The sequence below is a fragment of the Ambystoma mexicanum genome, chromosome 1q, assembly GCF_040938575.1.
Source record: "Ambystoma mexicanum isolate Mex_15411 chromosome 1q, UKY_AmexF1_1, whole genome shotgun sequence".
NCBI lineage: Eukaryota > Metazoa > Chordata > Amphibia > Caudata > Ambystomatidae > Ambystoma > Ambystoma mexicanum.
Genome location: NC_090922.1, coordinates 893,168,738 through 893,196,348, shown reverse-complemented (window position 1 = coordinate 893,196,348; position 27,611 = coordinate 893,168,738). Strand labels below are relative to the sequence as shown.

The following is a 27,611-nucleotide window of genomic DNA, read 5'->3' as shown; positions in this document are numbered from 1 at the left end:
AGGGAGTCAGCCAGGATGATTTTTCTGAATAGCCTCATTGCATTAATGTCGACTATCGAGGCCAAGGATATTAATCCAAGCTCCTTTCTGATAGCCGTTATTGCGGTTGATTTGGGAAGCCCCAGAACGGTTCTCCAGACCATGCCTTCTATTCTGTTCCAGATGTTCTCCGGGATGCACAATGATGCTTCTGTTCCACATGTCAACGCGGGCACCAATTTCATTTTATAGAAATGTATTGCCGGGGTTAGCGTAAATTTACCAAATTTCTTGTCCAACGTTCTCATTTGCGCTGTCAGTCTCTTCGCTTTATCCCAGAGAGCAGCTTGCATTGCTTTGTCTGTTGATGTGTTGTCTAGTTCAAATCCCAGGTATCTGATGTTATTTACTTTTTCGATTTTTGTATCGTCTAAAAACCAGGACTCCCTTTTATAGAGCTTTTCTGTTGTTTCTCCAGTGTCATGGTTTTTGTTTTGTTTTTGTTTATCTCCAAGTGATTTTCCTCTAGGTATTTTGTCAAATTTGTTAATTTCCGCTGCAAGCCCACTTTCGTCTGGTCAATCAGAATCACGTCGTCTGCATATAGGAGACGAGGAATTTTGGTTTTCCCTAGTTTAGGTGGAAACGTTCTGATCTTGTTTTCTGAGTACTGCAGGTCCCCCAGATAGTTGATAAAGAGTGCAGGAGCAAGTGGGCACCCCTGTTTTACACCCCTTTCCACTTGTATTTCTTCCGATAAGGTTCCCTGTTGGTTAAGCTTTACTCTTACTGTTGTGTTTGTGTGAAGCACTATTAGTGGGTTGAGCAGTGATCTGGGGCATTTCCAGGCTTCCAATTTTTTCCATAGCATGTTTCTGTCCACTTTATCAAAGGCTTTTGACAGGTCTACAAAAGCTAAGTAGATTTTTGGCGCCCCTTCTTTAACTTTTGCTTTAAGGATGTTTATTATCAAGATGTTGATTGCTATTGTTCCATTTTTTTGGAAGCCCGTTTGTAAGATGTCTTTGCACTCTGCCGATTTTTCCCATATCCTCAGATGGTCCAAGATGAGAGAGGAGAAGATCTTTCCTAAGATATCTAGCAGCGCAATTGGTCTGTAATTCACGGGGTCCTCCCGGCAGCCCCTTTTATAAATCGGGACGATGATTGCTTTAGACCAAGACTCCGGAATTTCGTGGGTTTGTTCACAAATGCTAAATATCATTCCAATTAGTTCTGACCATTCCTTCGGGAATTGCTTTAGCATTATGTTTGTGAGACCATCGGGACCTGGTGCTCTGGAAGTTTTGAGGTTTCTTATTTTTGCTTCAATGTCTTCTGCGTTCGATGTCGACACCCATGTTGTGTTTTTTGTTATTTCCAGGGGCTCAACCGATGTCTTGGGTTTCTCGAACTCTCTCGATAGATATTCCAGCCATTTTTCTTCTGAGACTGCATTTGTCGGCGCTAGATTGGATGCCCAGTTGCTCTCTTTGATTAGGGACCAGAAGTCACTGGATTTATTGGTTGCTAATTTTCTCATCATTTCTTCTGCGTCCAACTGGTGCTGTGTTGCTTTAGATTGTTTTCGCCAGGTTGTGTACCTTTTTTTTTCACATTTCTAATTTGCCCAGTCTTGTTCAGCTTTTGATTTCCTTGCCTTCCTTTTTAGTTGTCGGCCTAATTTCCTTTGTTCAACCAGCTCTTTGTTGTATGCATGGCTGGGTTGAGAGGCCGCTGGGTTTCTAGTTTCTATTGGTTTTTGATAGGGTGCAAGGAGAGGAAGGTAGTTTGGTTTCTCGCTTGATTTATAGCGTTGGTTTGCTGTTACTTTTTCTTCCCAAGCTGATTTTATTTGTTGGATATTGGCTTCCGTTATTCGTAATCGAGTTTGTTGAGCATTAGTTTCAACCCTGGTTTTATATACGAGTTTCATTGGTCTCCGACTGCCCCACGTACACGTGAGTAAGTTATGGTCGCTGTTGGTTGTTTTTACCACTTTAAAGCTGACTACGTTTGCTGCCAGGGCTGACGAGGTGAAAATATAATCTAAGGTTGCTTTTGATGCTCCCCTTTCCCAGGTAGGTAAATTCTGTTGATTAGGAAACAAGTTTGCTATGTTTTGTAGGTTTCTGGAGCTGATTACTTCCAACCAGGCTTTTCCACGTTCCAGTGTTGAGGTCTTCCACGTTCTCTCAGTTGCTTTATTGCAGTTGGCGTTGAAGTTGCCGCATATCATAATCTCAATTTCGTCAAACTCTTCATACAGTTGATCAATGGTAGCACTCATAGAGGAACAGAAGACTTTCGCTGTCGTACGCTGCGGGTTCCAATAGCAATTTATGATTGCCAAGGCGTTCCTTTTGGCCCTCATGCTTTTCCCCGTGGCTGGGGACCATGTGGACAAGGTCACCAGCATTTCGTATGATTCTCTCCATTTCTTTGGTGGGTCTAAACCTAGGCCGTTTTTGATGGCTGTTAACAGGCCCGATGATGGTCTTCCTAAAGGACCCCTAACTGCCGCAGAGATTTCCAAACAAAATCCATCCAGCGTCGTTTCTCCAGTAACCACGTCTCTTGCAGACATAGAATGTCAAAGGCCCCCAGGTTCACGTCTCCGGGCTTTGTTAAGTGGTTGTGTCCTCTGGTGTTCCAGGATCCTACACTGTACTGGTCTTTGTCGGGCCGTTTCTTAGAGGGCGTCGCTGCATTCTCTCCCTCGAGGCTCGGCCCTTTTTGTTGCTATTTGACAGCTTTCTTTGACCAGGTAGATGTAAACCAGTCCCACGGGCCTCTCATTGGACGAGTGTCCTTTGTTTTGTCCGCCGAAATCCTCTCTGGTGTTTCTACACTGTCGTGCCTATTTGCTTTTGATGGTTCATCCTTTTTCCCACTGTTTCTGTTTGGTCTCGTTTCGTACGGTCGCTTGGTATAATCCGAGGCCCTTCGTGGGTGCGATCTTGGTCTCTCGTACTTCCAGGTTCCTTCCCGGTCAAACGGTGTTGGTCTTCGGCGGTGTTTCTGGTCGTCTCGAGAAATCTCGTCCTCTTTCCTTCTATTCCATCGATTCTGACAATACCGTTTTTCTGTTCTAGAATGGTAATGTACTCTGTGATTGTTGACTATTGGTGTTTTTTGGACTTGCTCCTCTTGTTGCGGCTTTGTTAATTCGGTCAACCGAAATCCCATCGATGAGAGGTCTTTGAACACCGATTTGTCCATGTGTGTGATACTCTCAGCTTTTACATGCAAGTAAGATTTCGCAATCTTGCCCTTGTGGTATGGTTCGACCAGTACTAGATCTTTTGTTCTCACGCCCTTGAGAGTCTTAGATTTTTTCAAGATCTGCAAGATGGTTGTCCGGTTTAGGATTAAATTGGTTTTTTTGAGGTCTTGTTGCTCCAGCTTAAATAGGCGGATTGCGCCCTTTTCTGCTGGTTCGATTTTCTCTGTTACTCTTGTGGGCGTTTGTTTTCTCGGACTGCTTCTGCTTCTTGAAGTTTGGCTCTGCTGCGTGTATTTGTTGTCCCTCTGAGTTTTACTAGTTCGCACGTTGGCTACTCCTTTGTTGGAAGAGTTCTTTTTATCTTTTACTCCTTCCCCTTTAACCTCTTCGTCGCTCATAGCTCTTATTTCTTCTGTGTTACTTTTTTCTTCCCTCCTTATTTTGGTTGCCGGCAAGGCGGTGGCCACCTGTAATCTACTGGCTGTTTGGGTTTGTTCCTCGTATAATGAGACATTCATCAACGAAGAATCCAACAGAAAATCTTCTGCCGTCCTCGGTGACCTCTGAGCGAGAGATTTTGACGGGGACAGACCGTCCCGGGTTGAGCTCTCATCTTTCTTTGCCTCTGCTTTTTGTTTTAAGGTTGGCACCCGCGGTCCTAGTTGCACGTTGCTATCCCAGGAAAGTGAGCGTGATGCACTCGATGTTGCTAATTTGTTTTTGATTGATGGTTGATTTGCCATATTCTTTTCTGTGTTGGTCACCCGCATATTTAGTCCTATGCATAGGTTCTGAGGTTTGACTGTCGCGTGCTTGCCCGCTACTAGATCTTGGGTTACTGCGGGGCCGATGTTTTGTTTCTCCAATTGTTCTATTTTTCTTTCCAGGAACTCGATTTTATTTTCCCAGAGTGTTTCCTGAATACCTTTTTGTGCTTCTACAGCTGTTATGTAACTTTCCACATGTGACAATTTTGCTATCATGTTGGTAAGGATTGCAGTGTTGTTCTGCAACTCTTCTTTTAGTGCTTCATATAGTTTGCAGAAGGGCGCTAAGACAATGGACATTGCCGACATAATTGTTACCATATCCGGATTCTTGTTTGGAGAGTCTTTATGGATTGCCATGGCGATGTCGCTTAGCCGACGATTTTTTGATGATAATTGGGCTTTTTCCCTCCTTTTTGATGTGCCTGGGGTTTGTAGGCCTGGATAGTCCATTATGGAACTGTTGTCCTGGTCTGTTCGCTGTCGACCCATCCTGGTATCACTCGGGGTGCGTGTCGGCTCTTCGTTCCTTTTTGTTTAATCCGCCGTGTTTTGCGGATCCTTAGTGAGGTGCGGTTTCGTCCATATTAACCGCTGATCTTTGTCATTCATTACTTCGAGTGGTTTTTGTGTTTCCTTCGTAAATGGGCTTGAGGTACGATTTTCTTTTGTCATCACTGCCTCCCCCCCTTGTTGGCTTCCGAAGATGGTTGTAGTTTGTTATTTTGTTCCGAGGTGGCCTTGTCAGGGTCCCATGTAGGTTTCGTGTGCGTTAACTCTATGTCTCTGATCTGAGGTTGGTTCACCTCCCTGGTCGTGGTCTGTATTTCGTTAGCTCTCTCGTTGCTGTTTTTTGCGTTTTCTAAGGATTTCAGTTGGGGTTCTGGCCTCACGGTCTTTGAGGGGTTTTCATCTTTTTCTCTTAGGTTCGACCCTGATGTCGAGTCTTGCATCACTTCCAGCATCTCTGCATCTGATACCTCTGAGTCCACTGTCAGTTTTCGTTTGTGTTGCTGGGTGAAGAACGCTTTTAAAGGGCAGGATAATGCAGGTAAGGATAGCTTCGTGATAGGAAGTCTTTTTTTTTGGATGGTCTTTCTTTCCTCTCTAAATTTGTAATTTCCATCTTTCATATTTTTTTTGTTCATTTGCGGTACAAAAATCTTCCTAGGGGTTTGGTTTTTCTTGTATTTCACTTTTTTCTTTCTTTGTTGAGTTCGACCTGTCTTTGTTTGCTCGTTTTCTGTTTCCTTGTTAGAATCCTCCTGTTCACTTAGACTAGTTGACTCTTCTGATGTATAGCTCTCTACGAAGACTTCGTCACTCTCCCTATCTGAGGGTGATTCACCGGAATTAATCTCAATAGGTCTCTTATTGATGGTCGTTGGAGAACGGCCCGGTTGTGTCGATTTTGATCCATTGGGCTTGATGTTCTGGTCAGTGTCCTGCACTGTATTTGCGGAATGTATCATTACTTTGATGATAGAAGACGTCTGCCTATAGTCCGTTTTTGGTTCTAAGTCCAAAGGTGCTGATGATAGATTTGCTTTTCTTTGTTCCGTAGTGGTCTGATTTTGAAGGTTGCTTGCCTGTAGTGGTTCCGCATACTGGCTGCAGTGGTTATGTAGTCCTTGCAACGCCGGGGGATTCGGACCCAGCGAGATCTTCCTTTTGCTTGTTGAGGTTGGGCCTCTCTCATGTTGGGAGCTGAGACTTTTTACGGCTCCCTTTTGTTGCAGGACCCTGTGTTCCACTGGTCTCTTAAACATCTCCAGTTCCTCGGATCCGGGCTCTGCTTGTTTTGCGCCACTTTCCCGCGGGACTGTCCCGCACGTGGTTACACCACCTCCGTCCTCCTCCACCCACTGGCCCCCCCTCCTGCCCCGCAAACTAGGCCCCGCGAAGGGTCCGCCGCTGGCTGTCCTCCGACAGCTACAGCGTCTTCCCCGCTCGTCACCAAGACTGTACGCGTGCCCTTTGTTGAGGCGCAGTCGAGCGGGGCGGGCGCGGCTGCTGCCTTCCTCAGTCCACACGCATCCGTCAACTCGGACTCGCGGACTCGTGGCTCATCCTCCCTCGGTGACCGGGCCTCCCAAGCTCCACTCTTGCCCACCGTGGCACCAGGTGGGTCAGAGGACTTCTGGGCTAGGACCGGGGAAGATGACTTTGTCACCCACGTGGTAGGTAAGCCTGTTTGTAAGAGTTTCTGCTGTGTTTTTAATAGCGGCTTACCTCTGGGGTTTCTTGGCTTGGCTGGACGTACGTCCTCTGATGTTTTGCAGGCGGCAGCCAACAGTGCCTTTTCTTTGGTGGGCTGAATTAATGACAACAGATCCTCCACCTCTGGCGTTTCAGGTTGACCCCCTGATACCCCTGATACCGGGGCTGCTTTGGAGGTAATCACTAAAAGCGGTCGTACTTCTGTCTCCATTGCTCGCTTGCTACGCGTCTGCAGCGGACTGCAGCAGACTAGCTCCACCTCGGCTCACACCTCCGCTCACCGCTCCGCGGTGTACTGGCTCTGATAAGGACTTCCTTACACAACGATGTGGTCGGTCTGCACGACTGCAGCAGACTGTCTCCACCTCGGCTCACACCTCCGCTCACCGCTCCGCGGTGTACTGGCTCTGATAAGGACTTCCTTACACAACGATGTGGTCGGTCTGCACGACTGCAGCAGACTGGCTCCACCTCGGCTCACACCTCCGCTCACCGCTCCGCGGTGTACTGGCTCTGATAAGGACTTCCTTACACAACGATGTGGTCGGTCTGCACGACTGCAGCAGACTGGCTCCACCTCGGCTCACACCTCCGTGTAGTGTGAACTTGAAAGCTTTTTAAATAAATTTACTGGATGAATAAATATATGAAACAGTTGTACCCCTTTATCCTTATAGTTTGTAACTCCTTCCCCATGATTCTCAGATATCTTGTGTTTCAATACATCCATCAGTCTTCTCTCGGAATTGATATATTTCATCTGCTATACGATCCCCTCCAATTCTGTCTTTGCTATTTTGTTTTAAGAGACCCACCCTCATTAATCTCCCCCAACTCTCCCTCTCCTTCCTCTTCCCTTATAAACTGCTCTGCGTTTAACCCCCTTCCAACATTCTGCAAAAACTTAAGAGAAGAATCCTTAGTAGTTTTTAGTTCCACAGCGTTTAACACTCTTCCTTTTTTTCCCCTTTCCTTGTGTTTTTGGAAACCACTATACATAATGGTTCTGCATCTTCCCCTTCTTTACCTTTTTCTTCTGAAATTTCATCTTGATGGTTCTCCATCACTTCCCCTTTCCCATTCTTTACACCTTGAATTTCTCTGACCCCACCACTCTCAGCCCCTTTAACCTCCTTCTCCACCAAAACCTCTCCAACCAGCACATCTCTTTTATCCATATTCTTTGCGTGTTCTATTTTTGCCAACCTTTCCATAATACTTCTCAAGCACACTGTTTGGTCATTCAATTCCTTTTTTACCCAGAATCTTGTTTCCAGCAATGTCAGCAGAATGAGTTGTCTATCTGAGTTCCCACTACTTTGCTCTTCCACTTCCCAAAACTCAATTGGTTTGACCATCCTTGCCATTTGTGTAATAACCACTTTTGAAAATATCAACGGTGTCTCCAGCATAGGGTTGTACTGATCTACGTCACCTTCCCCCCTTCTCCCACGTTCTCATGCCCTCTCAAGCGGAAGCATGCCCCATCCCCCTCTTCTTCATACAAGGACTGTGAATGCCCTGGATCAACATCCCCACCCACCCGACTCCCACCTTCTATCTCTTGTATAGCATTAATCATGTCAATGGCTGTACCCTCCAGCTGTTCCTCGTCACCTTCCTCTTCTTCAATGTTCACTGTTTTTTGTGTTAGTGATTGTGGAAGAGGCATAGCTAGAGCCCTAGCTAATGTACTCCTCCTAGTTGTGAACACCAAGGGGGCCAGCACATTATCCTTCCTTGAACATATAATTGTTTTCCTCATACCGTTTGCAATAACTTCCCACACTTTGTATCCTGTTTCCTATTTCAATTTAATTTAGAAGCATTTTTATACCATGTGCTTGTTTATATCCACTGAAATTCTCTGTAGTAACTGTTACAACACAGACTTCAACCAATTTGACTTCTTTCCACAGAGCCCATTATTTGCATAATCTGGAGAACCCCACCCCCCATTTCTACTTATGGCTCGCACAAACTGAGAATCCCTACTACTCACGATTACACCAACCACATTACTGATGTTCGCTTTTACGCTTCTGAATTTCTACAGTTATACCAATAGTTTCAGTTTTTAAAGGCGAGACCCGTAGTTCTAATAAAGTATTCCAGCTTTATTCCAGACCACCGTTCTCTCCTCACTACGAGTATAAAACGTTGGCTTTCTGTGCACGTGGCAAACATGGTCACCCTGGTTAAGCATAAACATTTCAGCTGCGAATGCTTATTCCCTAGATCCTTTCCCTCGATCAGCCGCTTTCTCCTTTTAACGCCAGTGAAGAGAGTCAATTTCATCGCCGCTGACGTGTTTCGAAAGCGTGCAATGGAATTATGCCGACTTATTTTATGGACCACGAGAGTCCCACCACGTACTTCGTGTGCAACGATTCAGTGATAACAGTCCATGCACTAAGGTTAGGTTAGGTAAACTTACTTCTAAGGCGCCAGCCTCCCAGACGAACAGAAAAACAGGCACTTTTGAGGCACTTCTTGGTGACCTTTTGTAGAACACTGAGGCAGGTAGGCATGGCTAACCTAAAGAAGTAGGAAAAATAGCACTTTAAGTATATATATTACATAAATATGCTCATAAATATAACGTTCTGAAGTCCAACTAGAATCTCTATGGGAGGTTTCCGCTCTCACCAGTATAATTGTCCAAAGTAATTCTCTTGCAGCAGACAGCACGGACGGTCCAGGCAGCCTCCCAGGCACACAGGCACTTTTGAAGCACTTCTTGGTGCGCCTCATATGTTGGATTACATATATTTCTATGACGCACAGTGCTGATCATTGGGCTGGCTCTCGCCAGATCCGAGATCCGGCACGAGGTGTGAAGCCGGATCTCGGGATCCGGCCAGAGTCAGCCGCCCAAACACCAAACCCATGCTCTCCAGCTGGGTTTCGAGGAGAGAACAAAAAAAAAAAAACAATCCCGCAATGGCTTCGCCCCCCTACGTATTCACAACAGCAGCACACCAGAACAGACCTTCTTAAGGAAGGCTGTCCTGCACTTTCACTATGAGTTCTTCATGCAGGCACCACAGCCGGGCAGCGAAGGTGGGGGCTGTGCTGCTCGCACAGGGCATTGCTTTGAATGCAAAATTCAGCGTTCCTATGCTTTTATTTTAAATGAAACCGCTCCAGAACGGTTTCATTTTAAAATAGTGTAGGATGAAGTTCAAACTTGCACTTTTAGTGCACTGCACTGAACGTTTTCCTAAACAGCAGGCACTAGGGTGGCCAACTCTTTGATAGTCTTTCTCAGGGCACTTGCCGACAAGGCAGTGATGACATCACGTCATTCACATTTGACCCGCCCCTTTTTTAATGTAAATATTTTTAATGGCTCTTAATTCCTGGCTTAATTGAAATGCAAATGGTTTGTCCTTGGGAGGTGATGGTCACGTTTTTAAATGCAAACATGACCATCAGGACCACAGGAACAAAGCATTAGCATTTGAATTAAGCCAGGTGTCAGAGCGTTACAGCTCGACCTGCAGGCTGAAAAGGAGCATGGGCTGCAGAACCATGGGGGGGGGGAGCAGCAGGCGGCAGAGCCATGCTGTGTAGATGGCCACTTCAGTTTGCAGAGGGGCTGTGCTGGACAACCTACGTCCCGCACAGCCACTGTGCAAACTGCAGGACAGAGTCCCTAAATGCGGGACAATCCCGCGAAATCCGGGACAATTGGCCACCCTAGCAGGCACATGTGTTTTGGGGTTTGTATTGTGCGTGGGACGGTGCGGGGGTGGCAGTGGGGTTTGTGGGGAGTGGTAATGATATCATATTTTGGGTACAGCAGCACCATGGAAGTGGTTTAAAGTGGAATAGATATATAGATTGAAAAAAGAAGTAGCATGAAAGAAATTGTGCTGTTTTAAACTATTATTTTTGGCATTTCCTTTGATCGGAGGTCGCCTGCCAGCTCTGTCCCTCTAAACCCCGCTTCCTCAGACACTGCCCACCCCAAAATTTCGCCCCCATCCCGGGCCTTGTGGGATCCCCCACCAGATTTTTTCCATTTCCAGCACTGATGACACAGGGAATGTTCTCTTTCTTGCTTAGTTAAGTTTCTGACACACATGGGACTTGCTATGTTTTTTGTTGGATGTGCAGTTCCGTGACTTATATGGAATGAAGTAACATCTGTTGAAATGGAATGCTTCTCTGTATCTCACCAATGTTTGTGATTTGTATATGGCTGTCAATCACATTGTCCCAGTTTGCCAGGCACAGTTCTCCATAAATGCAGACAGTGTGTTTAAATTGGAGATTCCAGCATGTACTGAACTCAGTAGGCTGTGAGCGCCAGCTTTCTTTCCCAGCTAGCTTGCTATCTCACCCTCTGATGGGCCAGTCTCTCCTGAGGTCTGTGCAGGATCAGCAGACCGTGAGCCCCAGCTCTCCTGGTCAGCTGTGCAACTCCTTCGCCTTCTGCTGGGCCAGTCTCTGCTTCTTGCTCCTGTCAGGGATTCCACTGTCTCCAAGAAATCATCCCATTTTTCCATCTTCTGGCTTCTCGAGGCTGGTTTCACTCCGTCCACATAGTTTGCCCAAGTAGGGCTTCTCTCAAACTTCCTGAGTCGTTCCTTGCTTTTATATTGACTCCGGCCAGTAGGATTTGGGGAAAGACTATACTGCTGATAGTGGTTTTCATTGGGAGTGAACATTGTTGCTCCTCACCTATTTCTCATCTCAGTTGTTGGAAAGAGACTAGACAGCTGACAGTGGTTCCCATTATGAGCAATCATCATTCTTCCATTCCTCTCCCTCGTCACAGTAATGTGAAAGTGACCTTCATTGAGGTGATTCTTATTATTCCTTGTCCTAGTACCTTATAGCAGAATGGTAACCGGGGTAGAATGTATACGTCTATTAGGAGGGATTGCCTATAGGGTTAAAGGCCAGTGGTCTAAGGTTCTTTTACTGGCGAGAATACTGTGTTGCATTTAGCAAGTCCACTTTACTACCATTAAGATTTTCTCCCCCCACATCCACTGTCTGGTAGGCAACCCCAGGGTTGGGATCAAGTAGTGGCTGTCCTTCCCTGGCCATATGGGGAAAGACTCTCCCAGGGCATATAGTGGTGAGTCATCACACTATATATACCTCTTTAGTTAGGAGAGTTAATTTGAAATAGTCCAATGCAACACAATGCTTGAAATATGTCTGGTGTTGGAATTTTACACCACCTAAATGCAGAGCTTGTTAGGATCCAAATGTGTCCTCTTTCTCACCCTCCCATTGATTTCATTGTCATATGAGATATCATCTGTGCTGTCAACATTGAGCTCCAGTTTTCAGTCATGTCATTGGTCTGCTCATAAGTTATGTTGTATGTGATGTCATTTGATGTTAAGCTAAGCCAATTCCAGCACTGCCACCTACCTTCTCGGTTATCCGACCCATGAAGCGTCTGTCTGTTGAGGCTTTCGCCTCAACTTTCTCATCCCCTCACCCATTTGGCTTACTCACACCCTGACACAGCCCTTTCAATGCTCCACTCTGCTATATCTGATAGTCTCAATGTTCTTGCCCCTGTCATGTGGGTTCACTTGAAGTCCAAAGCCAAGTGAAATTTCTGGTACGACTTAGACCTCGTCACCCTCAAATGTAAGTGGAGGGTGGCTGAGCGGGAATGGCGTCCTTCTGGTACATCCTCTGACAAACTGGCATGTCGCCTGCTCCAAAAGCAATGCCGGCTCTCTGTCCACACCAAGAAGCGAGCTCATATCTAAGCCTGTGTCTCTGCGGCATCTAACAACTCAGCCAAACTCTTTAAAATATGCAAGGAACTGACCAATCTGCTGCAGTCTCTGCCTCTTCTGCCCCTTCCCAGGCCCTCTACACAGCTCTGGCTTCTCATTTCATCTCTAAAACTCAGGACATCCAGTCCTCTCCTCCTCCCCCATCTACTCCCTGTTTTTCCTCTGGGCCTTCTTCGGCCACCTCTCCTCCCCCCTTCTCTGCCTTTCCCCTGTTTTCCGCAGACAAGGTTTCTAGACAAGTCCGATCTATGAAAGTTTCATCAAACCAGGTTCCTCCAAAACCATCACGGACCACATTGTATCCCTGGGTCCTGCTCTGGCCGACTTCTGCAACCACTCCTTGGCCACTGGAGTCTTCCCATCACTCGTGAAGCACTCCCCTGTACACCCTCTTCTTAAGAAACCCTGTCCAGACCTCTCCTGCCCAGCTAACAATCGCCCAATATCCATCACTCCCTTCCAGGACAAACTCTTGGAAAAGCTGGCCATCTCCCAGCTTAATCTTTATACTGAATCTGTTGGTTTTCTTCATGACGATCAGTCTGGCTTCAGAGCTGCCTGTAGCACGTACACTGCTCTCCTGAAGATCCGTGAAGACCTGCTCTCAAACCTAGATTCCAACACCTCCTGTGTCCTCATCTTACTTGATCTGTCTTCTGCGTTTGACACGGTCAAACATGCCATCCTACTCAACGGTCTCAGTGATAACCTGGGTATCACCGGTCAGGCCCTGGTGTGACTGACTTCTTTCCTCTCTTATCGACCCTCCAAGGTCCAACTTTGGTCCTTCCTCTCCTCTATCTCTATCTCTACCTGTGGTGTCCCCCAGGGGTCTAACCTCTCTCCCTGGCTGTTGAACCAATACTTGGCACTTCTTACCCACCACATTGCCACTCTCTGCCCCATCTTTCAGTGCTATGCGGATGACACTCATCTCATTTTCAGGCTACCTTCAGCCACCTCTTCTCTGTCTCTCACCTCTGACTGTCTGTCTGCTATCCAGGAGTGGTGTGCTGCCATCAATCTCTGGCTTAATGCCAGTAAGACTGAGATTCTCCTCACCAACACACCCACTCCCTCCTTTCCTGTCACTCTCTGGCTGGCCTCTCTTGGCCCTCTTCCTGCTCCCACCTGCGAGGCTAAAAACCTCAGGGTCATCTTCGACTTCACACTCTCCTTCTCTCCTCACATCTCTGACATCTCTAATAAGTCACACTGCCAGCTGCACCCGCTCAGAGTATTCTTCCTTTCCTCTCCTTCCCCCAGAAGCTCACTGTCTCCAGAGCTCTGGTTATCTCTAGGCTGGACTATTGCAACAGCCTCTTTCTAAATCTGCCTGCTTCTACTCTCCGCCCTCTGCTACTCATCCAGAATAGGACTGCGAGACTTGTCCTTGGCCTCAAGCCCAGGGATTGTATCTCTCCAGGACTGAAATCTCTCCACTGGCTCCCAATGGCTGCGAGGATTAAGTTCAAAACCCTCTGCATTGTCCACAAGGCCTTCTGGGGCCTGGGGCCTCAATACCTTCAGCCCTCTTCCTAAATATCTTCCTTCCTCAGCTCTTTGCTCATCTGCCTCCAACTCTGTCAGGGTCCTACAATTCTCCAAGCAACGAGTTGGTGGTAGATCTCTTTCCTCACCTGGGGCCTCCCTCTGGAACAGCCTCCCTGAAACTTGAGGAGAACCATCGCCGGTTCCGGAAGCCCCTCAAAACCTTCCTCTTTGCTTCTGCTTTCTCTCCTCCTCTCCCCTGCTGAATTCCTGGCCAAAACTGTACTCGTTACCTGGCCACCCTCTGATCTCAGGCCCAGGTCCCCCCCCACGCAGGTTACACACCTGCACTGCCTTCCTGGCAACCACTGCACTTGTGGACTGTTTTCTGTAGCCCTATTTTCTGTATCCCTACAGTCCCCCACCAGCACTTGACACCTGATGTCTGCACTTACCCATTCACTTGCCACCAGCTGGCCCTACTTCTCTTATTGTCTTTATTTATTCTATTACCCCATGTACTGCACTGACCCCGCCCACCCTCCCAAACCGCATGTATCCACTTCCCCCTTCTCCTGCACTTGCACGATTTGAATGACACCTGACCTAGTAGGATCGATAGTATACCATCAAATAGCCATGCAATGGAACAAGGAAGAGCTCTTGTCAGTAGACTCGGGTGGACGAGGTTGTTGCTGATGTATGATTTAACAATACCTTTCATTTTGTATTAGCAAAGCTTCATCTTTTTCACTTGCTCTTTACTTGCTTTGATTCTGCCTTGATCCCTTACATTTCTGCCCCATCACTCTATGTGCCTCCTACTGGTGTCCATGACACAGAATCATTTTGTGGGCTATATTTCAAAGAAGGCATTTGTTACCATTTGATGTGACTTCCATGTACCAGTAGTTCATGGCCTATTGCTAATCAGCAGTGGCCAGGATCTGCTAGTTATCTGTTCTCCGTCTGTAGAGAAGGCCACTTTCCTTGAGAAATCAAAATTTTGGGAAGCAACTTCAGCTCAGCTTGGGATAAAGCATATTATGACTTTTTTATTTGGCATCTTATGTTTCTGTGTAAATTGATGTTTAGTCTAGTGAGAGTGACAGCAACTGACTTCATTGCATTCTGTCTGCCTGCTATAATTTGTTACAGAGATTGAATACATTAGTGTGGGCTGCTGTGATCAGGAGTTAACTCCTTGGAACCCTGGCATCTCCTGTGCCTTGATTTGTTTGTTTGGGCTCCCAATTCTTTCAAAACTTTCAGAGTTCAGCCAACCTGGGAGAGACCAGAAAGAGGGTGTCCTGTCTTGTCACAATGGTAAGTTCTCTTATGGGTGGACTTGGTAGAGAAAACCTGCACAGATCTAGACTAATAACTTTACTGACACCAATGGTATTTGTAATAGCCAATAACTGTGTTCATCTGAAAAAGAAATTTCTACAGTAAGTTTGCTTTGTCACTACTAAATAGAAGGCTGCTATTCTGCGGGCATGTGACCACCAATACTCTGGTTGTCAAATTAGGTGCAGGCAAACTGGACATCCATTTTCATGCTTTTCCAGCAAATGGTCAAGCAATACAAAGAGCTATCCATCTAGTACACCATGCAGCTTTTAATAAGTTACAGCAGGGAGTAACAGTTTAGGGATACCCATCTAGCCACCAACCTCAACGTACCACAAAGGTGATAACTTGGTATTAACACCCACTTACTTGCTTGATCTGAAAGTCTGCATAGACATCTTCAGCAATGTTTTCTTTTTCACTTGTCAACAGTACATCAACAGGCAAAGGAACATAATTGTTTAGTGTCAAAGTTGCAGTATATCTCCCCATCCTGCTGCTGACCACAGCAATGATGGCTTTCATCATGATGATTCACTCAGTACCATTCCAGGGTAATATCAGTACTCATCCAGCTTGTCTCTTCAATATAATCCAGCATGACAAGTGGCTACTGGACCTGCCCACAGGCCACACCAAGTAGCTAATTTGGGTGATAATAAATGTTATGGTACATGGTCAAATATCATGTCCCTGAAACAGATGGCTCTGATGATGGCCGCAAGTGATGGGCAGTTGCCATTTCTTGTAGCACTGTGGCCATGAGCCATGGCTGAGATACCCTATCAGTGACCAGCCTGTGAGCATATGCAAGGCTGGTGGCATGGCTTAAGGACATGCTCCTGATGAAAGGGGCTTGGCTGCAGACTATGGCCAATGTTATCTTCAGAGTTTTGAGTAGACACTGGGCATGGACACAGCCATGGAAATAGACACTGAACATAATTGGACAACCACATGTGACCTCAGGATCCATTTTGGAGAGTACAGTGTCACTGGCCATGACCAAAACCCCTGCCAAAGCCAGTAGTGTGAAAAACCTGAAGGTGTATCACTTATTAGTCAGTGGGGTTCTGTCATCCAGGTGTCCAGGACATGGCCATTGCTATTGGATCCAGTTCCTGGGGATGGACCAGTGTGTAAGGATCACTTGAATGGGAGGTCCTCAGGGAGCTGAAGTGGTACACCGATGGGTGAGATGCAGTATTCCCTTTCTTATAACTCATTTTCCCCATCCTACCACGTAGGATACTCATACACTATACACCCCCCCCCCTTTTGCAACACAAAAACTTTCTTACATCATGAAAGACAATGGACTAACACCAGAGCCGTTTACCTAACATGCCCCAACACAAGGGCCAGGCAGAGTCAGGCAATTAATAATAACCACACACACCTGAATGCCCTTTCCTTTCCCCACAAGGATAAAAGGTGGAGCACAAGAACACACTACGAGCAAGGCAGACCGCACAACAAGAGAGCTATTCAAGGATGGCAGTGCCAGAGGAGGAGAAAGGCAGTGAGAACCAAAGAGGCAACAAGGAGAGAAACCACCTTGCCCTTTTTGACCCAGGCCCGCAAATCCTACGTAGAAGGAATCATAAGACTTCAAATATCAGCCAAGGTTTGCTGTAGCAGATGTCAACGATACACAGAACCCTCCTCCGACTGATAACCAAAGCTGGGAGAGACACTTGCTATCATGGTACCATCCTTGTCTCCAGAGACAAGAAAAGCCAAGCAGTTCATCACAGCCGGTGAGTCGAAGAGAGAACCGACAAAAAAACGAACTGTGTTCAGCAAAATTGCAAATGGCAAATTAAGGAAAATCAAAAAACTGTTAGCACCGCAGGGGAAAACCAGCTGCAGAGGGGTCCAGTGTCACATGGGTGCACACTCAAAAGACTCTGGCTGACCTCCCTATTGTTGAAACTACTGTGACAAGAAGGCCTTTGAAGAGCCGCAAGGAAAATGTCAAAGTGGTCATACAGGGGACGAGCAAAACCCCCTGTACAGTGAAAGTCTTTGACCGGCAAGTAATTAGAAAGCTAAGGGAAAAATCCTGTATCGTGATAAAGAAGAAGGAACTATGTGACTGGCAAACGTGAACCCGGCTAAGGGATTCCTGCAAAACGCGGTGAAGCATGATGCCCCAATGAACATTGTGTTGAGAAGAGTGAACCCGACAGAGGGATGTCCACAGTGGATTGTTTAAAGACATTGAGACTTGTGAATGCAACATGCAAAATACTTTTAATGCAAGCCATAGTGAATCTAGAGAGGCTAACATTTGTGAATGGTCTAAGCCCGGAACAGGTGGATCTAGGGATGAAAAGCCATCACCCAATGTAATGAAATAGGGAAAATCCTTTGTATAAAAGCTGTAGTGAACCCAACGGAGGGAGGCTACCATTCAAGAGGGGTCTGAGCCCGGAAGAGGGGAACCCAGTTGTGAAAGCCATCACATAATGTAGATCAACAGAAGAGCAACTTTTGTTTTGTTATTTTGAACACATCAGGTCCTCAGAGGCAATGGACATTTTTGTAGAAAAGAGACTTAAGCACCAACGATCCTGATACCTGAGAACAGAACTGAAGCCTTGTGCTGGGAAAGCCTGAGAGTGTGTTGTGCTCAGGAGTCCCACCTTGTCCTGTGCTTAAAACTTAGGGAAGGTAGACCCCGGCTACAACATCCTGACTTATCATTTGTGCTCACTTCTTTCTTTCTTGTGAACCCTGTCACCCTGCTCCACACTCTTTTATGTATTCAGTTTGTAATATATACTTTTTTAGTATGGGCCTTTTTTTTGGACAAGATGCTACTAGGAATTTCTTATTATTATTTGATGGTCGTAGTTTGCTCCCATCTTAAATTTAGTTTTATAATAGGCGTTTTTCCAACCTACCTATACAGTGTAATAACACCCTTAAACTGTGATCACTTGTGTCTTACTGTTGCCACCATGAGTTCCTTAGAGTAGCTACATCCGGGAACTAGGTAAGGGCATACAGCTTTGACTCACCCAAAGTGGGGACTAGGTACTTCTCCATGCCCTGCACGTTTAATCCAAGACAGTCAATATAGCCACTGGGCATGGCCCCAGTCCATGTGCAATTGTGGTGAGTGTCTTGGTACCGGGGGGGCGTGAGGGGGTGTCAAAGGCCCATCCCCTGTCACATTAAGCTCTAAGTCAGGGTTGAAGTTTATTCCCTGTTAATAAAGGTGGTGCGACTTTGGCAGGCTGAAGGTCATGCCCCATCAAAGTAGACAATGGGCATAGCCAGTGCCATGCCTATTGTCTTTTGGCCCTGTCCCATTCAAACTAGCATTTGGGTATGGTCATGGCTGGTAGGTGGGTTATGTATCACATGTGCCCACATCTGGGGAATAGCCAATTTGGTGTAAGGGGGGGTCATGGATGAAACCATGTTTCTAAAACAGAGTCCACTTTCAAGATGCTCTGTTGCCACTTGCCAAGGCCGCAGGCCATCACCAGCCAGTGGCAAATTCTTGGCCTGATTGATGCCCCTGCCTGGTGAAAGTAGTCACTTGCCGTAGCGGCAAGCTGTGATCATTCAACCTAACATGTGTTTGTAGATTTTCAAGACTGAGCCAATGCCCCTGCTCTGGTTAAATCAGTCACTGGGCCCAATGGTCTATTTGGGATACTACAGGGGTTCCTGAAGATTTGCAGAAGTCCTTGTCCAAAGGAAGGTAGGCGCTGGGCATGGCTGGAGGCTATTCCCGTTGAGACAACTGAGGTGGGAGTGGGGTTCTGGAGCAGGGTAAAATGACCTGCATACTTAATGAAGTAACTGAGTATGACCAATGACTACTATGATTGGTGATTTGGCTGTTTGACTTTGGTACTATTTCTGACATTTAAAATCGAAGAACGTCCAAAAATAACAAAGCAAAGGCATACGCATGGTAATGAGGTGCATATGTGATCATTAGGGGGGGTTTCACAAAAGAGATAGTTAGTGTAATGCATAGAAATAGATAGAGATGTCCAAGTCGCGGCATTGCTGCTTTTCATTAGAAATTGCAAATGTTTTTATGGCAAGTAGGACAACAAAATCGATTTGTGTACTACATGTTTGTAAACATGTTTTGTTTCCCACATTAAGTATGTACTATTTGCTAAAAGAAAAGAGAAATATATTGTACAGGTGCATATTATTTAAATATTTTTAATTATTGGGTCAAAGGAAACGTAAACCAAAGGAAATTGGGTATTGGATAGTAGTAGGTCATTTTAGGGGGCGTGCTTTTTCACAGTATTGCAGCCACAATGTGTCATGATAATTGATGTAGGGTGGTGTAAAGAAAAGCATTGCGAAATAATGCCTTGAGGAGCACTTACTTGGTTTACCCTGTAGATATGTTTTGATAGACGTGGAGTTATTTTCAGCATTACTTAAAGTATACCAAGTGAACAATGCAATTGTTAAGGATTTCAAATTGTTTTGGTTGGCATATGGTGTCAATTGTACTGAATTGGAAACGTTGGTTCTGTATGCAAAATGAATGTCATCAAACTGATATCATTCAACAAGACGCTTTCGAATGTAATATCTACAATGTAATATTTCATAAAATGCTGTGTGTCACACTCCTCCATGTTCCCATCATTTAAAGATAAATCTGCCTGAGAATGTGTTGCTGTGATACTGATATCTGTATTCGTTGCAGTTCATGATATTTATAAGATGCACCTTAAGCAATATTTGAATTTGTGGAACTTTAACAAATGCGTGATGTGTTGCAGTTAAGAAATGTGGGCTACTGGGTAGTATTGTGTGAATTTGCGTTGTGTGTGGGTTATGAATCTATCATTACACTCAAAATAATAACTTGTATGCTTAATGTCGGTTTTTAGTGAATAGACACAGGACTTCGGACTTCATGGTAAATGAAGCCTGCAGTGATAAGTGCTGTCTTACAAAAGTACACTGGCCCATCTAAGTGGTTTGTAATTTTACAGTTACTTCTTGGCCTAGGTGAAAAAATAACATTTAGTCACATATGTGGACCAGGGTGCTAGACTCAAAACTGCTGGTTGGCCGCAACTAAAAAGCATGGTGAGCTCTACAAACATGTCTACAGGTGCATCATTTCATCAAATATGTACAAAGGGCCCATATTTGTTCCACGCGCACACCTCTTCTGCCCTGGAGCCTCAATAGCAGCTTAACCCATCTGATCCTCTGCGTCTTTTAAAGGTATATAGGAAAAGGAAGTGGATCATTCTATCTATGGTGGACATATTACAGTTGCATGCCAATTCTGACACTTGACCTGATATCCATCAGTCTGTGTTTGAAATGATGTAGTACTGTTTTCCCCAGATTCAATTTCAGTCTCACGTTTATAGTAAGGAGGTCAGTACGCTTTATTAGTATTCATTTTCAAAAATGTATTTCAAGATCAGTTCCATAGAGCACGGTCCTAGTGCTGCTTCCTCCAATAGTCTCTTTTCCTCTCTGAAGCTGCACATTCAGTGGTCCAAGGGGGGGCACTAGTAAAAGCTATGAAAAGTATTTTAGGAAAGCCTTAGGTCCAGGTAGTGATGCAGTGGTCACGAGGGTTGATGACTTCACCTGGCAATTAGAGTATATATATAGCTATGCCACATATTAGGGAGCTAGTCGGGAGGGGGCGATACAGACAACACACATAGACAGCACATGTACAGAGTGGTAGGGTCAGAGGGGCCAGGGTTAGTACACGGCTTGGGTTTATTATGCAGCTTAGATGGTATTAAGTGGCATTGGTAGGTGTTACAGAGAGCAAGAGGACGGCCATATTGGGGCCTGTTAGTGTTGAAAATTGCAGCTGATTTAGCTAACGGGTGCAGTTTTCATTTACTTGAGTTTTATTTTCACTGCAGGGCAGAGGAGCTCATGGAGCGAAGGTCACAATGGAAAAAGATGTCAAACGCAGTCTAATTAATTGTTGCAAGGGAATAGTTTCTCTGGCGAATGAAGTTGATTTCCTGACAGTTGGTGCCTTCCCAGACAATAAACATATGAATACACAGTGATTGGAAGGACAAATCATGATGCACACAGGAGAGAATCACAGCAATGCCAACATATAGCATGAGGATGGGATCTACAGCATCCCCACTGAACAAGAGGGCATTTTCGAATAGGAATACGAGTGTGCGGTAGAACGAATAATTAGAAGGAATTAATGTCTAGCAGCAGGGCTGTGCACACATTTGTTTCATGCAGCTGTCCATCGTGAGAAGACACCTAGAAGGATGGGCTCAAAGTTGCCCACATTTCTTAACACGAGAGGCACAAAATGAGCAGGGGCCAAGGGATGAGGGGATCCAATCAGGAGAAGGTGATAGTGTGTTCATAAAGCTGCAACATAGTTTCACTCTGGCTTATTTCCACACACAATTTTACTGGTTGGTTTTGGTGGGATCCATCTGCCAGCACTGTCTCCAATTAGCATCAAGCATTTTATTATCTTGTGCTATGAAGGATGCCACCCAATGAGTGTGTCAGGATTTGTGCTGCCCAGCAGAGTATGTTGTCTTCAAGGGGTGATAACTCTTAAGGGTGGTAACAGTGAGACCTCCAATTGGATCATTTAATGTATATTGATGACAAGCAGCCATTCATCAGATTGGAAACGGTGCTTACTGCCGCAATTGTAGAAATTGTTAATTCCTCTTTAAAAGGTGATGCACGGAAGAGGCAATTTGAGAAATGTTTTTTCAGTTCAGTTGCACCGCACCTTTGCACCTCCACCATGCTTCCCTTGTATGCCCCATTCTATTTGAATCTTGTTCCCTGTAATATGTAGCTGGCACATGTGTGATTGTAAATGTGAACCTTTGTAATATGTGCAAGCGCCAAGGTAAGTGCATATATGTGAGTGTAGGTTTGTGTGAGTGTGGACGTATAACATGCGCAAGTGCCAAAGTATTTTTGTGTGCGTGCGAGTGTGTGTGTCTACTCCAAACAGGAGGTGATGACACATCACTTAAGAGATGACAATTCCCAACTGAGCCCTTATCATAGAGTCCATGTGCCGCTCAGACCCCAAGAGAAGTTTAAATGAATTGTTGATCACTTTAGGCTAAAGAGGGACAGAGTCTGTAAAATGTTTTGTGAAATGTACCAGAAGGACCTCAGAATATCCCTAAAGTGTGTCCGCTAGATACAATCACGGAATTTCCAGCATGTCCTTCAGCCTAACTTCATCAATATGTCCTTGACATGTAGAGGTAGACTTGAAAATTATACACTGTTCTCTAGGTAATCCCTGTAAATTGAGGGATCCTTATTGGATGATATCCTGAGATTGAGAGTCAGTGGCTTCACCTTTACTAGCAAGCATATGTGAGACCAACACCCAACTCCTACTTTAACAGGAGGTTGTGGAAACCAATGGGAAATAAACTGGTTGACTTGAACACTTTTTCAGCCATTGTTAGCTGTCACATGTTGGACCACTATCAAAAAATGAAAGGACAGATTAAGGCACTGGTTAGCTACAGTTATCAAGAACAGTCCTCTCTAACATGTACTAGAGAAGTCCTGAAAGAATGGACATCTCCTCTGAAAGCACATATAAAAAAGACACTTATTCAAAAAGTTTTTAAAATTCATAAGTCACTTCACTCCCTTTGGACGAATCGTTACCAAACTTGCAAAGAAAGTATAAGGGCCGCTCTGAATTTTTTGGTGAGGTTTCGTCAAGGTGGGGCAAAGTTATTGGGGTGTCCCAACATTTTTTTTTATAGATGCAATGGAAAAAAACTTTGCTCACGCCTACACTCGAAACGGCTCGACAGATTTTCACCAAATTTGCGGCAGGAGTGGCGGCCTGGTCCTTGAAGCGCATATTTGGTGTAAATCTGTCCTGTAGTTCTTTTTAAAACAAGCAAAATGTAGGTGCCAAAAATGAGTGATAGCTGGCTTCGCTTGACATCTTTCTGAAAGGCCTGCCATGTAGTATCCACGATTAGCGTGGTAGCAAACAAGGCTGGGAAACATGTTTTGGGACATTTGGTGTTGGGAAGAGGGTCTGGGAAGAGTGGGGGAGTAAAAGATGGTTCATATGAGGTATTTGTTTAGGTGGAAGAAGACCATGTTGTGTCCGCGGCAGTCCACAGACAACGCAGCAGTTCACAGGCCGGTCCTCAGGCTAGCAGTTTATCTGGTGACTGCAGGCAGGCTTCATTAGGGTAGGGGAGTGGAATGTAGATGATATGAGGATGTTTTTACAGGCTGCATTATGCTGTGGTTCTTGTGACAAGCCCCTAGACACTTGGGTGTCTATGGCCTATGGCCATGCACCCAAGTGTCTCTCCACTGGTTGCAAGTACTACAATGGTATGTTTACAGAAGTGGACAGGGCCTCATGTGGCTGGCTTATTTATGTGGGTTGTGGCCACTGGGCAGATTCTTGGGTGCATGGCTGTATTATACTGTGGTGATTGTGGCCAGCTACTAGACTCTTGGGTGCATGGCCGAGGCCATGAACCCAAGAGTCTGCCTACTGGTTGCAAGTTCTGCAATAGTATGTGTACAGAAGTGAACAGTGCATGTGGCAGCTGCTTTATTGGACTGCCCTGAGATTCTTGGGTGTATGCAAGTCTGTACACTGGGTGGCAGTAGTGTAATACTATATGAACTGAAGTGGACAGGGCCTCAGGTGGCTGCCTTATGTGTGTGTGTTGCGGCCACTGGGCAGATTCTTAGGTGCATGGCCATATTATGCTGCAGTGGTTCTGGCCAGGCCCTAGGCCCCAGGCCAGAGTCTAGGTGCTGGCCACAACCACTGTAGCATAATATGGCCATTCACCCAAGAATGTGACACTGGCATATGGACTGCACAAATATGTGTATAGAAATGCAATTTGCTGATTACAACAATGCATGATACCAATAAGCATATACTCACAGTATATATTGTTCAGTCACTCTATACTTTTTTGGAACTAATTGAAAGAATACCATTGAAGTGGCAATAGCACATTGATTATTGTGGCACTGTGGGCACATATTTTCTTTGTTGCATGTGGAAATGCAGGAGAGATCATTGTTTCATTTTCTGTCATAAAAAAAAACATAACGTGTTAGGGAAGGTGTTTCATAATGTCGTATTGTACTCAATTTCAGACATTTATGTACTTTGTGGACCCTCATAATTAGTAGAGCAAAAATACTGTGATTGAAACAAGTGTACTGTTCAATGTGTTCAGTTCCTGTGTTTGTTTGCAGATTATGCCTACTGTTGTAAAGGTTTTCTGGCCAAGTGATATGCCCATATGTGAAGCTAGGAAGCTTGCAGTTGTTTTTGTTACCATCTGCATTGTATCGTCTGAACTGCAAGAAGTACATAATATGCCATGATTTGCATTTTGTACCAGCTGCTGAAATAGAATGGATCGACAGTTAGGTATAGATACATATACAATATGCTTGTTCAGGAATTTTCCGGTGCCACATGGCTGCAGAGAGTGCATGTATGTTTCCAAATCGCGAAGATTTCATTTACAGGTATGCTTTTGCTTTCCAGTACTTGCAGTATGGACATTAGAAATTCTTATGGATCTTCTTGCGTGTTTATAGTGAATCTCACCATTCCCACACCATAGTCCAATTCCTGCCTTATTCCTGGGACACTGTAACTGTTATCAGGATTGTTTATCCCATTTCTATAAGGAGTAGCATTTGCAAACACAACTGGTCTGTGATGTTTAAGTACATGTTTTCAACAATTGGTGGCAATTTGAATATAACATTGATTACTACATTTTCATAGCATTTTACACCTGTTTCATTGAAAATTTGAATGGGCCAGCCAGTTCTGTGTCTGAGCCATTTGAAGGAACTTCACTTGCTTTTTTTGAAGAGGTACTTCTCTTTGTGCAGTTGGATACACATCTGCTTTTCCACTACATCCTTCTGTGCTTGTGCTAATTGATGGAATAGCAGCTGCTTTCTATTTCTTTGGTGGTTCCGTTGGGAAATCACTTATAAGTTGTGTTTTCACTAGTTTTCTTTTACCAAGTTTTCCTTTTTGTGGAACAGGCTACATTTTCAGATGGGGTGTGTAGCATGCACATAGCCTGTTATACTCTACGATGCAAGGAATGTCAGCCTTGACTTTGCTTGCATCTAATTTTACAAGAAATAATCATTCAAGTGTACATAGGCATGACAGTGCTACGTAACTAATGCCTTTTTTAAAGACTGTGCTGCCAATGTCAATCAATGCTTGATCGAGGGTTAGACCTTGCAATTCATGAATAGTGGCTGCATATGCAAGAGACAGAGAAAACTGTTCTCTGCGTACATACATGTCTTTGAAAAGAAGGAATCGGACTGTTGAGCGTTTATTCTTTTAACTTCAAAGTGGATGTTGACAAGCTGAATGTTGTTGTCACGTGGGTATGTCTGGAAGCCAACAACTGTACCAAGTGCTCCATTAACTAAATCATGCTCCATGTCTACACTTTTCATTACTCTACAGTTGAAACACAATGTTAACATTTTCTCCAAACCAGCGGTGTTTGAGATAGTGTTATAAGTGATTTAGTCATGCTGTGGCTCGTTGACACATAGGCACTGTCATACCGTGCACATCCAGTTTGTCTGTGGAGTAAATGTGCACTATTGGTTGCATTTCTTTTTTCAACATTATTTCATTGAATTGTGCATAGCTTGCTAGGGTTGGCATTAAGGACATACATTTTATATTTTTGTGTGCCATGCCATCAGTAGCAGATGTGTTATGCTCATATAGCTCATGAATGAGTCTGCTATTTAAGATACACTGTGCACACCAATCCAAATGCTTTTCAAAATGTTAGCATAGGTGATTTCTGCAGACTGATGCATGTTTTCAGTTGATGCATGTTCTCTGTATTGGAAATGTTGCCAGAGATTTACAAGTCCTATGCTGCCAATTGTGGTACGATACAGTTTGTGTCCTAAGATTTTAAAAATAGGTTCACCTTTCACTGGTTAATTGAAGGAGATATCCAAAAACAATAACGTTTTCCTCCAAAGAGTTCTTCGTAGTTCATTTTAAGGACCTCTTGCAACCTGAGGTGAATCAAAGACAACATCAGGTTGGAGCCCATGCTCACCTCATCTATTAGGAGTATTTTCATTTGTTTAAAAATTATGTGTATGTCCATAGCAGCTTCTGCTGAAAGTATGCAGCAGTCTAATTTGTTTTGGTGTTCTACTAGAAGGAGTAGCAATCGGTGTAAAGTAACACCACAAATGTTGTAGGCAGCTAAACCTGTGGGGGCAGTTAGACCAGCTGAAAGCTTGTTGGTTGTCAATTTCTGATGATTTTTATTAAGAATGTTTTGCCTGAACCAGCTTCACCACTTACATACAGGAGTACAGGTTTATAGTTTTGACAGGTACAAGTTTTAGTTTCGTGCGGCACACCATGTTCAATTTCATTAGTTACTTCCAGGAAAATGCTACGCTGTTCACAATTCACTTGTGATTTCAGTAGAGCAAAGTTTTCTTCAGATTACTCATTCTGACACATGGTGTTTTCTACTTCACTTTTGGCAAATTCTGCCTCATTTACTATGAGTGGCTCTCCAAGTGGTCTTGGCTTCCTGGAAGAGGAGGTTGACTGCTCTCTGGAGTGTCTACATTTAGTTGTGCTTGAAGTTCTTCCTCGTGTTGGCATTCATTATCCAACATGTTTTTGTACTGTTTGAAATCTATATCTGTATAGTGATTTCACTCGCATTGAAAGCATTGTAATAGGGGCTTGGGCGTCCAATAAAACTTCTTCTTGTCTCCTTGGTTTAACAGGTTGCAGTAGGGACCTGTAGTAATGTTCTGTATGTTGAGGAGTTTTAAATGATAGCCTCACATGATTAATCAGGCCGTGTTTTGTAAGTTTAACTAGGCTGCCCTTACAACTTTTGACTATGTATTTACGTTTTTGCTCATTTGGTTTACTATTATTTTTGTATGAGAAGTTTTTGGGCTATGTGATATAGACACATGGTTTGCAAAGCAGTGCTCCTGTTTGGGTATCATATGTAAAATAAATTGTTTTTCAAAATGTCCTGGCTGCTGGATTGTTTTTTGGCTATTGTTTCTATGCCTTGGTATGATTTCAGAACTCTTTCTCTGGATGAAGCAGGACCAAGGCTAGTCCAGACTATGTTTTCAGATTTTCCATATAAGGCTGCGCCAGTTCAAAGGTCTGTGGCTTCGTAGCAACCACATTCTCTATGGGAGAGCATTTTTATGCCAAAGCTGTATTATTTTGGGACAGTGTTTTGTCAGATGATATGTCATCCCAGAGGTCTTTCAGCTCTGTTTTCTCAGCTTTGGTTAAGTAGGCTGTGACATATCATGCAACTGCAGTGGAATTGTCTGCAATGTGCTGCACATCTATGGTTGTATTCCATAAGAGTGCAATGATTGCATTGTAATCATTGATGTACTTAGAAGCTTCACTTCTTTTAATGCAGTATGTGTTCTTAGGCGATTTGCCTTTCACACTGTGTCTAACAGAAGACATGAAGCTGTTTACTTGTCCTTTTGCTGCAACTGGTCTAGGGAAACCAAAGCAGCATTTGGTGTAGTATTTACCTTTGTTTGTATATTTGCGTCAACAATACTTGCCACATGTATGTCTTTGAAACTGCAAAATGTGTGCATGTAGTTCACTATGTGCACTTTTCGAATGGATTTTGCAAGTGACATATTTGTGAATGAACTGCAAAACAGTGTCTTCACTGCCCTGACAAAATTTAAGAGCATCTTTAATCCACAAAAGCA

At 44.5% G+C, this 27,611-nt stretch overlaps 1 protein-coding gene across 1 annotated transcript in view; it reads left to right on the top strand.

Annotated features, from left to right (window-relative positions):
* DPYD (dihydropyrimidine dehydrogenase) overlaps positions 1-27,611 on the top strand; it is a 3,651,715-nt gene that overhangs the window by 1,240,350 nt on the left and 2,383,754 nt on the right. The gene's annotated exons all lie outside the window — the stretch shown is intronic.